General features: G+C 42.1%; 1 protein-coding gene across 5 annotated transcripts in view; it reads left to right on the top strand.

Moving 5' to 3' along the window:
* The window catches only part of PCDH15 (protocadherin related 15), an 872,980-nt gene that overhangs the window by 402,931 nt on the left and 453,417 nt on the right, over positions 1–16,632 (top strand). For all 5 annotated transcript variants that reach the window (XM_075759010.1, XM_075759011.1, XM_075759007.1 and 2 more), the window contains one exon: positions 4,414–4,475. The gene's annotated coding sequence lies outside the window, so the exon portion shown is untranslated. The remainder of the gene's footprint in view (positions 1–4,413; positions 4,476–16,632) is intronic.

Genomic DNA, 16,632 nt, shown 5'->3' with positions numbered 1-16,632 from the left:
TCGGACTACTTCTTACGTGTAGTACGTTGTACTTGTCCTTCTTCACTTGCCATCTGGTGCAGAGCATCCCCCACGTGGTTTCTGGTTCAGGAAAATACCTAATGTACTGTGACAAAGAGCAGAAATCTGAATGCAACTGAGTTAGTAGTTTTAAATTGTGAAATGCCTTCATTTGGGTGCCAGGTTTGTTCTCTTTCTGTTGATTTATGATAATGTTTTCTCTTAATTATCCTCTGTTTTCTAGTTGAAGAAAAACAGACTAAGAATGAACACTCAAAAAAACCAAAAAAATCTCCTTGAGCAGAATTGATTTAAAGACACCTCAGCGCTGTTAAAGCTCCTAAGGGCACTTCACTGTACCGGCAGCTTCTTAAAGACACTGGGCCAGTCCAGGTGCCGGTTTGGAGAGAGGTGGGAAATTCCATTTCAGGGTAAAATCAGCCGGGATGAGTCCAGAGTCAGGCAGTGATCAAATTTGCTTTTTCTTCTGAGGTTAATATGAGGAAGTCTTTCAAAGAACAAAGTAGGGCTGATTATAACAGTGCCGTGCACTACATTTGTAGTACTTGTGATGAGCAAGTGCTTTTTTAAAGCAATGTATGCTTTATGGTACTGGGAGAAAAAAGAAAAAAAAAAAAAAAAAAGGATGTTCAGTAAAAATCCCACCCTTAAAGCAAATAAAAAGCGAGGAACAGCTAAGGATTATGTTGGAAGAGAAAGGAAGGGAAAAAGATAGTGAAGAAAGCTGAATATGACTCAAAAGTGCTGTTGTGATGGGGGGAAAAATCAAGGCAAACATAGCCCTGATGTATGTATGGAGCATAACCTGCAACAAGGACAAAATAATTGCTGTGCGTTATGCAGAGGCAGCAGTGGCCTGGCTGGGGTCTGTGTCCTGGTCCGGACAGAGCGTTTCAGGAAAGCTGGGGCCAGCTGTGGGGAGCCAGAAGAGAACAGTAAAATCAACCAGAGGTCTAGAAAATGCACCCTGCAGTGATAAATTGATATTACTTAGTATGAATACGAAAGAAGAGAAAACTGAAAATAGTCTTCCACTACATGAACGGCTACTTCAAAGAGGGAGATAGTTTATTCTTTATATCCATAATGGATGGCATAAATTAATGGTGTAAATTGCAATAAAGAAGGTTTGTATTAGACGTTTGGGGATACAATACAGGTGGCATTAACTGCCTGAGACCAGTGTAGAATATCCCAAATGATGGAGATACTAAAGTTAAATTTCTGTCCGGAGACTTAAAACAAACATGGATCAGAAATGAAAGGAAGATCTGGTCGTGTCTTGGAGCAGGAAATGAACTTGATGGCCTGTGGAAGTTCTAAGCAACCTGGTGACTGCTCTGAGATCAGTAACATAGAAGCTTTGACCCTGCTTTTGTCCTGACGTACCCAAACCAGCTCTGAGCATGGAGGAAAAAGTATTTATGTGAGTGAGAAGAAAAAAAGCTGACGCTGCCCAACAGAACAGTTGAAGCAGAAGGTGGGCAGTCAGAGGGACACCAGTAGTCCAGCGTTTGGATAAGGTGAGGTTTTCTTGGTGCTTTATCCCTGCAGAGGACATCACCAGGTTACTCAGTAGTACACACAGGCACCCAACCAATTTTGAATACAAACATGCAGGGATTTTGCTTTCAACTGTAAATCGTAGTGTATGAAGACAACTCATTTTGCTGCAATTAAAGTTTTAGGACGGTAGCACTGATGGTGGGGAGGGAGTGAAGCCTTCCCCTGTTACCACGAAGTTAACTTGTGTTTTCCAGTTTTTTATTTCTATTTTTAATAAGCATAATGGCTATGCTTACCAGGAGCTTCTCAATGTACTTGTTCTCTTAATGTAATGAAATGTAATGTAATGTAATGAAAGTAGATTTGGGATTGTTTTTAGAAGTCTTTGGATTAAATGTTTCTATTTGTGAGTGACTTACCTCCCTCTCTGTATGTTAACAGTAGATTCACAAAAGCCTTTCTAATTTGCCAGTGGCCTCAGTAGCCAAATTGTTTTCTGCTGCTATGCAATTTTATTGCTATAGTATTTTTTTTAACCAAATTTTCTGCATAACCAGCTGTGCAAGAAATTTGAGGTGAAAAACCATGAAATGAAGCAAATACCTCTGAGTATTTTGCCAGCTGCTACTTTTGCTCTGCAAGAGGAGCTCTGTAGCAGGGACTCCTCCCGGATGAATAAGCCTGGGAAAGGTTGGGGAGAAGGAAGGAACTGGTGACTGGGGCATCAAACTGTCTGTCCGCAGCTCTCTAAGCATATGACTTAGAGTAGAAAGGATGTTGCAAACAGCAATAACAGCTGCCAAAAATACTGGCCCGTGCAGAAGACTATAAGGACCAGGGTGGGTTTTATTCCTCAGGACGCTGAGCACCATCGTGGTCTGAGAAGAGCTAACTTTGGGGAGGAAGAAGTATGGCTACGCGTGTTGCAGCGGGAGGGCTCGGGCCGTAGTGTGTGTCTGTTGGCTTGCTAGCTGGCAACACGGAGGTCCTCGCTTCTGGACTGAACTTAATTATTTTCAATGATTTTATTCACCTATTTTCTGTTCTTATCATCCTGATATTGCATAATTTTAAGTAATTGTCCTGGTTTCAGCTGGGATAGAGTTAATTTTTCTTCTAGTAGCCAGTATAGTGCTGTGGTTTAGATAGAGTTAATTATTCTCATACTATATCTCAGCTAAAACCAGGACAATAACTGTTTTTATTGACAAGTAGAAAGTAGAAATCGTAAAATGGCATATGCTCATTCTTGCTACCAGAGATGTTCCCTTCTTCCCAAATAGTGTGTTTCTGAGATAATGTATATCCTATGAGTATCTGAGATGGGCAAGGCAGATGAAGCAAAGTCTGTGAGCTCCCAGAGCCTTCAGCTGCAAGCACCTCTACTGATAATGTTTTGTAACAAGCCATAACTGCATCTAGGTTTGTGGGTTTTGCACAAACTTGGGTCTCTGTTTGAGATGCATTCTCTTATATTTACTTCTTTGGTTAAAATGAAAACCTCTGTTGCACAAATGCTGGAATGAATTTCAACGCAGCGTTTGGATTGCTCCCAGAGGAGCAAACCATGAGCAAATCGTTTCTTTAAAGAATCTAGCTTCTCTTAGTTTGTATTCAATTACATGGTTATTTTCCAGTGGGAGAGACAGAAAAGTTACAGTTATCTCTGCTGCTTGGCTGGCTGCTTTCCTTCATCTGCTTGTAGAGGGCGCTTTAATTCTACCTAGGCAGTTGGTTTGGTTTGGTGAAGCCTGTCTGCCTGGGGTAGGGACTTACTGGCTCACACCTCAGCAAACGGTTTTTGTGTGCAAGCATGTGATGAAGATTATACACTTAGATATAAGCAGAGACGTTCTTTGCTGTGCCTCTATCTACTCCCCCTCTTCCAGTTTGATATAATGGTGCCTCGTCACTGCGGGGAAGGGCAGGGTGCTACTCCCACACCTCTTTGTGATTTCCAGATGTAGACGTGCTCTTTCATCTCAGTAACAGTGCTGCACTTATTCTGAGAATGCAAACCTGCATGTAATTTAGATTTCATCTGAGACATGCTAAGTCTGTAATGAGAGAGTCTGATTGGGATTCATTAGTCAGGACAGCACTGGCCTTCCTGCTCAAACAGGGGATTCAACCTCTCATCCATTTCTTATTCTTTGTGGTTGGGAGGTAAGAATTTCTCAAGCTGTTTGAAAGATGGACTTCAATTTAATCTTTCTGAAGAGCACTTACGTGCAACTGAGAAATCAGTATAAAGGCTGCATAGTAAAAGGGAGCAACCTCCTGCCAAATGGGCGTACAATCCAGCTAGCGTGAAGAGTGCAATGTAACCTATTTTAGCTTAAAAGAATAAAAATACCGCTTCTGAAAGATCCTGAACTAGCAGTACTTTCATCCTCAAAAAACATTGAGTACACTCCTTAACCATGTGCACCATCATTCTGCAGGCAGATGCAGCTGTAGGCATCTTTACCAACTGATGAAGATGTAATAATATTTACAATCTGCCCGGGGCCATTTTCATCCAAAGCTACTATTCCGAGGCCTTGCCACACATCTGTTTGTTCTTCTTGCTCCTTTTTGAGCTCACTTTTTGAATCATGATATATTCTTACTGTTCTTTCTTGTTTGTGCCTATCTTTTATTTTCACTTTTGATTTGTCCTTCATTTCTTGCTGTACCTGAGCATTTCCTTCTACAGAAAGATATCCACAGGTAGAGTGCCGTCACCAAAAGAGGAGGATTTCTCCCGGGGGAAAAGAGGTTCCTCCAGGCTCCATCAACAGTACAACATGCCACTGTCCCCACCTTACTGTGATAGCAAAGTTCTTTAGTTGCGTTCTGTTAAAAGAGCATGAATAACATTTTCCCAATTTTTCATTCCTCTAGGCTGTCGCTTTGTGACACTGCAGCAAACTCTGCTGGAGTATGAAGAAGGCTCAGAAGTTCATGTAAGTGTGTTCTCTTCACAAATGTAAACTGCCAAAGCGGCCATTAGCTCTCTAGCCCTTTTAAATATGAGGGAATTGATACAACAGGAAACACTGATGGAAAAGGGCTGAGAAGATTGCAGGGGCAGGAAAAAAATTCACAAACAAGGTTAAAAAAATGCAGCGGGTAAGAGTAAATTGTCAGTGTCTGAGTTCTTGGGAACAGTGACAATTTATAATGGCAGTGAATCACACGGGAGTTTAGAAAGAAGGATAATACATTGCTGACTTGCTGTTCCTGGTTTCTCTGGATTTTTGGAGGGGGTTTGCATTCAGCAGGTGTCCGGGCACAGCAAGGACCGGTGGCTCACGGCGGGGCCGGGACAGCTCACTGCTCCACACCCCAGCGGCCACGAGGCCTTTGAGTGTGTTAGTACCCTCAGCCCTGGCGTCACGATTTAGCGCGCAAATTTTCAAGCATATTTTTTTTTTTTTTTCCACTCTCAGTTTCTGGTAGTTTTCGATGCATTTACAGATCTATTCTGCATTCCATAAATAAACAGGATATTAACTTAAGGTGTGGACAGCTCTGCCTGTGGTAATTGCCTAGCCAATTTCAGGATTGCACAAGGTTTACAAAGCCATAAGAAGGCACTAAAGCATAGCTGAAATTATGTAATCCTGTGGGCTGGTGCCGCATCGATTGGTACTCTTCCTGTGCAAGAGAAGACAAAGTATACCATATCTACTGTAATGTTTTTGTCTGCCGTGCTTAATTTAAGTTTTATCCTAGATTTTGCACGTTCCTTTGGTAATGGGTTAATTGTATATGCCATCGTCAAATGTGTAATGAAGTGACTAGCAGTATGCCTGATTCTGCGTACAGTACATGCATGAAAACCAAAGAAGAATTATCTAAGGGGCTACCTTCTGCTGTAGGTCCTGGCTGTTTTGATATTAACTTGAAGATTAATGTTATACTGTTGTATATTGGGTAAGCTTTACTCAACTGCATTTTCCCTTTTTCTTGGCTTAGTGTGACTTTCTATAGGAAAAAAGAAAAATCTTGTTTGCCTATGAGCACGATGGAAGTCAGATAGCCTGCTGCGTATTTTAGCTTAGGTGCAAGAAAGTGATTTCTGTTTGACGAAAGTAAATCACTGGGGAAGCACACTGCTGTAAAGTGTGTCAGTGCAATCTGCCAGAGAGCATAGGATTTGGGCTTGGAAAAATCCCATTTCAGTAATCCATTAATCCATAGAATTACCTGGAAGGTTTTCAATACAAGGAAGTAATTAGATGAGATCCCAATTTTTAAATTTGTATTTAACATTTATGGCTATTTCTGGTACTTTATTTTCTTTTATTCACTGCCCTCTAGAGGTCTTGCAAATGAAATTAGACTAAGGGAAAATAAGGTTGCAGCAGTGACTGTCTCTGGCTGGTGCTGCTATATGCTGGCAAATGCAATGTTTTAAAGTCACCACATAGATGGTCCTAGAGCTAAGTGCTGTTTACCACACTCACTAGGAAGGGAGAAAATATTTACAGTGGGAGAAGTTCAGGTTTTAATATAGTGACTGGCAGTGCCAGCTTTTATGAGTAAAAAAGCGACTATATGACATTCCTCTATAAGAGCCTACCTGCTTTATTACAGGTGCTAAGACTTAGAGCATAAAGTTATCAGTGCACCAAACGTTTGTCCATTTATCCCTTTTACTATTTTCTTCTAAAAGGCATTTTCAGGGAGAGATCATCTTTATAGATGAAGTTCAGAAAGGCTTCTGAACCTAGACGTCTTGCTCTCAGTAACAGAACGGGTAAGGCTCTGTGTCTTTACGGCTCTGGGTGCCCTCACAAGGCATTTCCCTCTCCCGGAGAGTCGGAATGACGCGTCTCTTTGGTGGATTTCCCTTACATTTAATGAACATGAAGTGTAACTTGCGGCTTGTCCCTTTGTAGGGATATTCGGGAATCACTCTCTATATGGCTGCCTGCTTTCCTGAAGTGATTTGCATCTTAATAGCTTTGAAACTGCTATCAAAGATTTTTGGGGGAAGGACAAAAAGGCAGTGGCATGGTATGATTATGTGAATCTCACTTCTTGGAGAAACCCAGCTGAAAATACAAAGGTCTTTAAAATATGGCAAGACTTCAGTTCAAGCTTTGCTGCACCCACTGGTGCTTGGTATCAATCTGAGAAATTAGTATCAATTCATATTTAGCTCCTTCACCCTCTATTCCCTGGCAGTTGTCATGTATGTCACTCAGCAGAGATGCCTGCAATCCCAGTGCTTAGCCAATTAAGGAAATGGCTTTGTGTTTTACTGAGGAAAACTCTATTTTGTGCTTCTCCAAGTGTGCTTCTGTGAGATGCTTTTTAAGACATTGTGTTTTGTCTTCAAAGTGAAGCAAATTAAAGCTGGTTGGAGCAACCTCAGCATCCTTCTCTGGCCGAGGTGAGCCAGCCTCAGGGAAGAACAGCCTTTGGCAGAGCCCTGCCCTGGCACAGGGGCTGCCACTGCGTGACCAGCCAGCGAGGAGCTCACTGCGGGATTTTTCACATCAACTGAGTATGTTGTAGGGTGAAATATTTAGTGCAGGGGACCCGATATCTACCCAACATGTACATGAGGTTTCGTGCAGACTGGCTCTAGCCTAGTCCCCTGAAGTGGATGGCCCTCAGCAGCCAGAACAGCCGCCTCATCCCTAGATTTCCTAGTTTTTTCCTCCAGGAATCCAGGCTTTGTGCTCCCAGACCTCTCTGCAATGCACACCAGTGTGCTGTAAAGTGGAGACAATGAAGACAGTCACTTCAGAAGTGCACATCTGACCCGCACTGTAGCACTCTTGTAGAGACACCCTTGATGTATCAATATCTCTACCCTCAACACAAGAATTAGATTAATCATGGATCTCTGATGCAGTAATTATCTGGCCTCTGTAGATTTATATATGATACTTATCTTCATGATTTGTTTCCTGTGTACATCCATAAATTTATTTTCCCTGTTCAATATACAGTTATAGATAGTTTTATAGACTCTGCAATTCAAGCTTTAGTTGAGTTGTATCTCAGCACTGGGCCATTCCTCCCCAAAGTGAATTTCTTCCTCAATTATACTCCCTAAAGGAGAGAAATCTTGTCAGCTATCACAGTTGTATAGTGGCGCAAGTAAAGCCACAGAGATAACTAGAGCTGGCTCTGTTCACCAGTGCTTGCTGCCTACATGGGCACCCAGAAGTAAATAGCGGTTTTTTGAGACTTAGCAGTGTATGATGGATATGGAAAATGAATTGACATAGATCTGTGGCTTTACATTCTTCTTCTTCTTAATTTTCCATTTGATTGGGGATTTGGTATATCACAGAAGAATTCGTCTTTCTTGATATCAAAGTGTTGAAACGCAAATAAGCTGTTGTAAATTGTCACTTACAGCAAAATGTTTTATTATTGATGAGATTTGTGAGGTTTAAACAAGAAGGAGCACTGAAGCATTTCCCGCCTTACAGGAGCTTACAGTCACAGAAATTAGTGTAAGGAAAGTGTAGAACACCTAGGGGGAGTTACTCTGAATACCTAAAGGTAATAATAATATGAAAAGATACAAAGTTCAGGTGGGTACATTTTAAGATGCAGGCAGATACAGGAGAGAGGTCTGTGCTCGTGAGTTGTAGACCCTTTGGGAGAATGGGAAAAGAATTTTCCTTCCTTTCTTCAGTGTCTTCCCCTGTGCCAGGTCTTTTCCGTAGCAGCTGCTGTTGGAAGATGCTCAACTGGCATACTGTTCTCTCAGCTTCTCGGTTGCTCCTCTGCCTGACGCCGTGCACTGACAGTACCAGGGAAGATCAGCTCCCAAACTCTGGTACTGCTTTCTCTTGCCTCCTTGAAGCCTTGTTTGCATGCCTGGGCTTCCCCTTGTCAGTTAGGAACACGCTGCCTTCATCCGAATGATAACCATCCCGATATTTCGCGAGAAGTGTCCTGGGTTTTTGATTGCTGCACACATGTAGTCAAGTTTTCCGAGGGTAAATGCTGAGAGGTGGATAGTTTTGCTATGTGTTATCAACCACCTGAAAGGGTCTACCAATAACACAGCAACTTTAAGCCAGAGCAGGACAAAACAGCTAATATCTCTTAAGTCTGTTTGATTTTTGGATCAGAACTTACTTTTGCAGTCAGCAGAGGTCTAATTTTGTTCTCCTTTCCCCCAGGTAATTGACTCAGTTGAGGTACCTTTCCCGCAAATATATCTCTCTTAACATTAATTATACCTGCAGATGGCTTTCCTTTACAACTCCCTCTCTGTGTGCCTATATGTAATGACAGGGTAGTATAAATCCTAATGTTTTCATTAAACAATACAACAGAGGTAGATTAAAAGCAATTACCCTTTGCTGAGTTTGAAGAACTTCACCGTGCAGCTGCAAAGTAGAGCATGGCTGTTTGTGGCCCCTTTCCTGTAAGCAGGTCCGTTACAAAGCCATCGCTGTAGTTGCTGATACTTTGTGAGTAACGTCCCAACATTGCCCACTTCTATGTGTTACGCACGTATATGTATCCTCGCTTAGAGCCTGTAATAGAGAAAAGGACCTTGCTCTCTAACTTGGCAGGATATCATAGATGCTTTGGAATGACGAATACTATCTAGTCTTCATTTATCAGTTTCTTGACGTGCGCTCATACAGGATTTACAAAAGAAAGCATCATAATTTCATATATATATATGTATTTGTGCATTGAAATAAAATGCATCAAGAAAATATAGTTCTCCTAAATTCCTAAACCTCTTGGAACTGTAATTCCTTACTGAGTCTTTGTTTAATATGAAAAGAGAGTTCTAAATAGCTCCATTAGCGCCTAGCTCACTTGGCCATTGATGCTTTTTTTGATTTTGTTTTCTAATTGCTGCTTAAGGCTCTAATTAATAAGTAGATACGCAATTTGCCACATCCCAGTTGAGGTTATTTAGGATGCATAGCAGAGAATCTGTAGGCAAGGGGAGGGCTGGTGTCCCTATCATGGCCAGAAGGAACAACCCGGCCAGAAGCCACGATGAGCTGCTAAACGTTAAGCTACATGAGTACAGAGCGACTGCAGGTATCGAGACGCTTGCTTGGGCTCTCATTTGTTCTCAGCAGTTGTGTAGTCAGAAATAAAAAAAGCTCCCAGTACTGGAGCTGAAATATAATGGGATTATATCTGAATAACCTCTTTCTCTTTTATTACCATTTTAAAGGTCTGCTTTTCTATCAGTTCTCTTTGATTGGTATTTAAAAATGCTACTGGATTGTTTTCCTTGATGGAGACCGAGATAATCCTTAGACTACTTGAATGACTCAAGTATTTGGAGCAATTTCTCAGAGCTGAATATTGGCTGAATTGATTTGTCTAGAATCAAAGAAGTTTTATTTTTTACCTAAATGGGAGTAGAATTCCGGCGAGGTTGATTTTCTGACAAGTCTGCTTTTCTGCTCCCTGATTTAGTCCCTCCTTTACGTGTGGCTCTGAGAAATGCAGCACTCACTGATTTCTCTCCCCACTTGCTGCTCCTGTGTTCAGTGCCTCGGCTGTAGTTGCCAATGAAGTTGTCACTTAGTACTTGCAACGTTGGTAACTTCTATGATCGTTAACAGTTTAGTGGAGATTACCACACTGGAATTGGGTATTTCCTGCAATTTGGGAGTGTTGAAATGGTCCCTACTCTGGGAGAACAGGCCTGGCTGCACGCTTTCCCTGCTCTTGGTACCTCCAGCAGCAGCTCAAGGGGCTTAAGTTGCAGTTGGCAAAGTTTTGAGAAGAAAGTGTGTCATTCCCGCCCACTTTCATGTGATCCTGTGCAAATGTTTGGGGTTTGGTTTGAGTTTGTTTTGTTTTTAAGGAAAGTCTTTCCTTTTTAATGCTGTAGGAATTTAGCAGGAATCCCCATGCTCGCAGGGTTCATGCAGGCATGGTGGAGCAGAGACAGAAGAGCAGGTGGTGAGGTACTCGGAGGGGAAGTTCTGCAGAGCCCAGGAGGCTCTTTGCCAGCAGCACCCTGTCTGCATGCTCCCTGCCCTCGGGCCAGTTGTCTCCAGAGCCCCCGAGAGCTGTAGGACACTTGCACACGCATGACAGTGGGTCTTTGACTGCTGGTAACTGAAAATCAGAGTTGCCTTCTCCAGAGGGGCACGATGCGTATTAGCAGCAAAGCAGCAAGGTGAGAGGTTCTAGCTCCTGTGGAGCTCAGAAGCAAATCCTGCTGCATTTTGGCTGATTTAGGGACTGCATGGTTTTGGAGACTCGGGCCTTGTGGCATCCATCCTTGTTCCTGTGCACTCCGAACAGCAGCAGCTGGGAAGGGGCTCTGCAGTGTAGCCGCCTGAGCGGGAAATGAGGGACAGCTGGGTGAAACCTTCGAGGTCATCTTAGATTATAAGACAAGGTTAGTAATATCTCTAGGATGAAAATGTCACAGGTATTTCCAGACACATAATGTACTTGGACAATTCATTCTGTAACCTTTTTTTTCAGGTGCTGCTAACTGCAAATGTTCAGGCCAGCCTCAAACGTGAAAGTGTGCAGAAATCCCAGGCTGTGGAGCTGCTGATGCTTCGTGTTTTGGTCTGGGGCTGGATATTTTCATAGCTTTGCAAAGTTATTTCTCACACTAGATGACTGTTAGGCGAAGCAAGTAGCTTAGAAGGGTTACAGCCATCTGCTGCTGCCTTTCTATCTGTTGTCTTAGAAGTTTTGGGGTCTCCTGCACCAAGGAATTTACCTGTGGTACATAGTAGTAACACCAGGTTGTCCACAGGTGGCAATGTAAATTTGGAAGTACAGTGTGGCAGAAACTGGTCCATCCATTCATAGCTATTTGTGAAAAAATGATACAGAAACAGCGTGGAGTATTCAGAAATGTAAGAAAGCGCGTAGCTTCAAGGTATAAATCAGGCATATAATCATTTACTTACATGACATGAAAAACGTAATGCTGAACAACCATTACTTAAAGCATTCGGTATTTGAAATGGAATATGTTGAAATGAAATTGAAATGGAACGATGTTGTTGTGCTTTCACTGAAGCTCAGTGGCGCACGCTCGGTGATGGTGGTATACATGGTTAAATCTTGGTACGGCAAAGAGGACCGGGATGGGAGGGCAAGATGTTTCTCAAATACTGCTTTATTGCTAGTCATGTACTGAACAATCATGCAGCTGAGGACAGGGCAGATAGGAGGGCAGACTGTTGGGATCAGAAGAACAGTAAGACAAAATTAGACCTACATTGGAGTGGAAATCAGAGGAGTGCATTTGTGTAATGAGAAATGGTGATGTGCTGCGGCTGCACCGTTTTGCAGGAACAGATGGGTTGGGGTGTGGGCAAAATCCAGTGCGATGTGCTAATGCAGGGCCACTGGGGTTTCTCCTTTGCTATTTGCACATGATGCACAGAGCGGTGCTCATACAACCGTTTCAGCGGCCTCACATCCAGATAAATCGGAGAGCGTGACTGAACGTTGATCGAGCACTCCTTGCTCCTCTGGCGGTTACAGGAACAAGGACTGGCAAACGGAGCAGTTGGAGGATGAGTTCATCCAAGGTCTTTGGCAGCTGTTCCTGCCCATGGCTCTTGCACAAGTGAGATTTTCCTGCTCGTCTCCCCACTCCCAGACCCCCAGTGCACTGCTGGGTGGGTCTGAGGGCTGTTGTCATCCCAAAATCTTTCCATGGAAGTCTCTGGGGCAGCCTGTTTTACTCTCCTGCTCCACTTCATGAATATCATGAATATTATTCTTCTATCCACCCTACCATGTCTTTGAATTCCCTTCAAAGCCTGGAAGGATGAGCACAGAATCATCTCCGTGTTACGGGGAAGCTGGGGAAGATAAAGTGTTCGGAGATTCAGACTAGCGAGAGGCTTTTACTGCATATCAGTTTGTCTAAACATGCCTCCAGAGATGAGCAGCGCTCAAATGCACAAAGCAATGTTTTCTGCAGGCACTCTCAAATCAAGGGATAGGGGTGGGAGAGACAAGTACGGAGAAACGACAACACATTTTCTAGGTCCCTTGCTGTGTGCTTTGGCAGTTGAGATACAAAATATTCCTTTACTGATGTGGCGTGGGGTGGGTTTTTTTGAGGGCGGGGGTGGTAGTTTTTTCTGGTTTTTCTCTATGAATTTTGGAATCCCAAGTTTAAGCAGAGAAATAGCAAAAATTGCTTTTTAAAGAGAAGCTTTAAAAAGAGATGGGTCAGATTCAGGGCATTATGGAGGTTATAGTCTTTTCCATTTTATTTCATTATACTATTTAGCGTTCCTTCTCTGTGTGTGTGTATATTTATATGAACAGGAGAGACGCTACATGTGTAAGACCCAAGGAAGAGTCGTGCTAGGTATAAAAATACCTATGCTGAACTAGCTTACTTTTCTATATACCTTTTGCCACCTCTTGTTTTACAGATCTACTTTGGTGGCCTAGCATACAGTGTTTTAACCATCCCAACTTAGATTTCTCCAGCAAGGTCAAAAAGGATTTAAACGTGAATATTCATACTTGGGGGACAATCTGAGAAGCTTAAGAATTCAGATTTTTGCAGGCAAAAGTATCTGAAAGAAGCTAAAGTTTCATCGGCTTAGTTTGTCTTCTGAACTTCCTCAAATCAAAGTCTTGAACATTTTCTTCGGCTAAAGATGGAAAAGCTGTTGCTGGAAGGCAGGGGGCCTGTGAGGGAGGTAAAAGGGAGCGGCGTGAGCTGAGACATTTGTATATCGGTTCTGTGCTTGTAACTGGGTTTAGGCTGTTTGAATCTATTCAGCTTGTTTAATTCCCAGTATAAACAAAGTCATGGGATAATGATAGCATCCTTAGATGTTGATTAGGGAATAGTCTTTGTCAGATCTTCTAATGTAATGAGACAGTGACATAGCAAATTTCTTTTGAGTCACCATTTGAGGAAAATCTGCACAGAACAGGGGCAGGAGGTGTCAATGAGTCTGATTATCTCTGACTGATAACCACCATGGGGTTGATTAAGTGGTGACATTATTTCAGCCCAACCTATCCTCCTGTTTTGGTTGGTTTGCTGGAACATTTTGTTTGGGCCGGTAAGATCTCTGTCCCGTTGCTTTCCCAGCCTCCTGGGTTATACAGCTACGTATCATCCTAATAAACTGAGAAACCTGTCTTTCAACCCAAGGTGATCCCAGCTGTTTGAGCAGAGTAACCATTTTAAATAAATTAAAATAGCTAAACAAGTTAAATAGCTTATTTTGTGCATGAGCATTAATGACTTGGCCAAAAAAAAAAAAAAAAAAACCCGAGAGAGAGAATGGAAAAGAGCTTGTAGTTCTACTAACAAATGACAAATACATTCAGCGTAGTCCTTGGAGTGAAACTTTTGACTCCCTCCCTTTAATAAAAACACTCAAAAAACTGTGACTGCAATTCTGTACTGCACAATTCATTGGCATTAGAATTTAATGTGTATTCAGTCTATTCGTTTTTGCACCTGTGAACCACAAAGTGTGGTGTTTGTGACGGATATGAAAGAACCTCTGTATTTCTCCACAGCAGAACATTTCTTTCAGTAATTATTATAAGGCAGTCAACAAGGACGCGTAGTTTTTAGAGGGCAAGTTTCCATTTTTTTATTTATTCTGAGTTTCTTTTTGCATGGTTTTAGTTACTTTAAAAAAAAAAAAGCTGAATGCAGCACAGTTATGAAAGACGTAACAAAGTATTTTTTGCCTGTGGTATATTTTTTCCAAACATTTTTCTCATACCACATGCCTGTCTCTGTACAATAAAATGGAGTTCAGGAACAGTATTGTTTAAAATAATTCTTTCTTGAAGTAGAATATTTATTCTGCGAGTTGGCAAAAACCCGGTTCTTATCATGTGTCCTCTTGAATTACATGGCCGTTGTTTTTTCAGACCAAGCAGCTTTCAGAAGCGCCAGCAGCAGGATGAATTCGTTCAGGTGATTATTAATGGATGGGGCAGTATGAGCACTGGTTTCAGTTGCCAGCTCTGCCAGCACTGGCCCGCTGCGGGAACTCTGCACATCACGGCATTTCTCTGGGCCTCGGATTTTGCAGTTCCTGCAATGTCAGAAATGACACAGTTCTTGTTTGAAAAACACGATTTAAAACCAAAGCATTGCTAATCATAATTGCAACATTCAGAGCAATACAAATGGCTTTTTGTTGTGTTTTGACAGCTCACAGTGACCCAGATGTTTTACGCTCTTAATGGTCTTTAGGTGAAGACTATGCTCTGCTTACCATATATTCCTATTACAAAGAGTACCTGTATTGTAAGTCTGAGCAGTATATAAATGAGCACAAAAATGATTTATTTATTTGCAGCTAAAGATGGGACAGTGTAAATTTGTTCTTTATACACCCGTCCTGCAAATAAATTTTTAACTTAGTCCCCAGGTTTGTTCACACAAGAGTAGGGTTGGATTATGTCGGCTCCTGGTCTCTCCTGTCCCAACTGATTCCCTCTCACCGACTGTGTTCTCTAGCCCTAATGTTTTCTGAATTCATTGTGTCAGTCTGCCTAGCATTTCCAAGATGCAATGAAAACGTAAAGCCTCAAACAGAAAGCTGAGTTTTAATTAATAAACAATTTAGGCCCACTCTTCATCAGTAAAATCCATGAAGTCCTGCTAATGACAATTATTTTATGTAGGTTAAAGAAGGGAAAAGGTAAAAAAACCCTTCTTGAACTACATGTAGCTAACTTTATTGTTTCACTAAATCAGGAAAATTGTTTCTTGATGTTGACGTTTAGTGTGCTTAGTAATTCTTTACTAGAAATTACAAAGAACAATTTCCTGTAGGCTAATGTTAAGTTCTCTAATTTATTATTGTTAGTGAGTATTTTATTTTCATTTTTCATGTTGAACACCTGAGAACATACTGGAATAAGGATTAAATTAGAGCAGCGTTCTGTGCTGGCTCTCTGAAGTTCCCCTTTCACTCGGGCTGAATCTGTCCCAACTTTCACAGTCAGCGGTTTGGGGAAAATGAAGTGACAGGGGAGGTGCTGCCATGGTTAAACGACAAACCCAGCCCCCTCAGTCGGGAGGAAGGCAGGGCTTTGCCTTCTCTATGTGATGAATTGCTTTTTCTAGCGCGGGGTAGCTAATCTGTGCCTGTGTTGGTATGGGGGGAGGAAAAACCCGAAGGGACAGGGGTCCCACGCGGTTGTGACGGAGGAAGCGGAGCGGCCCCGCAGCCTGGGGAGGTGGGTGGACACAGGCGGAGCAGCCTCCTGTTCGATAACGACCTGAAGAACAAAACGTGCCGGGATTAGTGTTGTCGGAGGCCTTGGCCTTTACCTACGCTGTCTTTCCAAGAGCAAACTTCCTCCCAGGAATGTGTTGAAGGCCTAACGTAGAAGCGATAACCGTGATGTAGTTAACGTGCTTATCTTCCTGGTCCAATACTGATTATGAAAACAGTAATTATCTGGAGGCTTTCCCTTAAATCTCTCACTATTTAAAAAAAAAAAAAAAAAAAAATTTCCTGATGGTAGGCTAGGCTTTTTCAATATAGAATTCTCACGATGGCTTAACATACTAAACAACCTATTCCTCCCCACCTCCGGAGAGGAAGAGCCTGGCTGGTTGAATCAAATCACTGGAAATTAGGCAAGCAGGGGAATCTTTAATGAACGGACTTAAACTTTGTATCTTTTAAAATACCATTTACTGTTTCTTCTTTTTAGATGCAAAGGTGAGGATTCCTTTCCTAATGATGGTTTGTGGTTTTGAAGTTGTGTATTGGTGCCAGGGTCCTTTCAGACTCCAGAGACGGTGCAGCAAACGCTCTGCTGAGGCAAAGGTTAGCTGTAGGTGGTTTAGCTTTAGGAGTTTATTTCTCGGAGGCTCCTTCCTGCTGCAGTTCAGTGAAAGCCAAGATTTCAGTCTCAGGTTTTCACTTACAAGCTTTATTTTACCAAGTGAGCAGACCTTTAGCTGCCTTTTTTTTTTTTCCTCCTCTATTGACCTTGCTTGCTCTGCTTGTAAAATACATGAGTAGGCATAAGCAGTGGTCATTAACTGCAAAATGTAGGCAAGAGCTCATTATTTGGTATTTTATTTGATATTCTACCACACTAAAGCAACAGTTACCTCAGCACTTACCTCATTGTTTCATTGTACATATGTGTGATTCTTTCATC

Source organism: Balearica regulorum, chromosome 7 (genome assembly GCF_011004875.1).
Source record: "Balearica regulorum gibbericeps isolate bBalReg1 chromosome 7, bBalReg1.pri, whole genome shotgun sequence".
Taxonomy (NCBI): domain Eukaryota; kingdom Metazoa; phylum Chordata; class Aves; order Gruiformes; family Gruidae; genus Balearica; species Balearica regulorum.
Note: the sequence above shows the minus strand (reverse complement) of the source record. Positions and strands in the feature narration are given on the sequence as shown.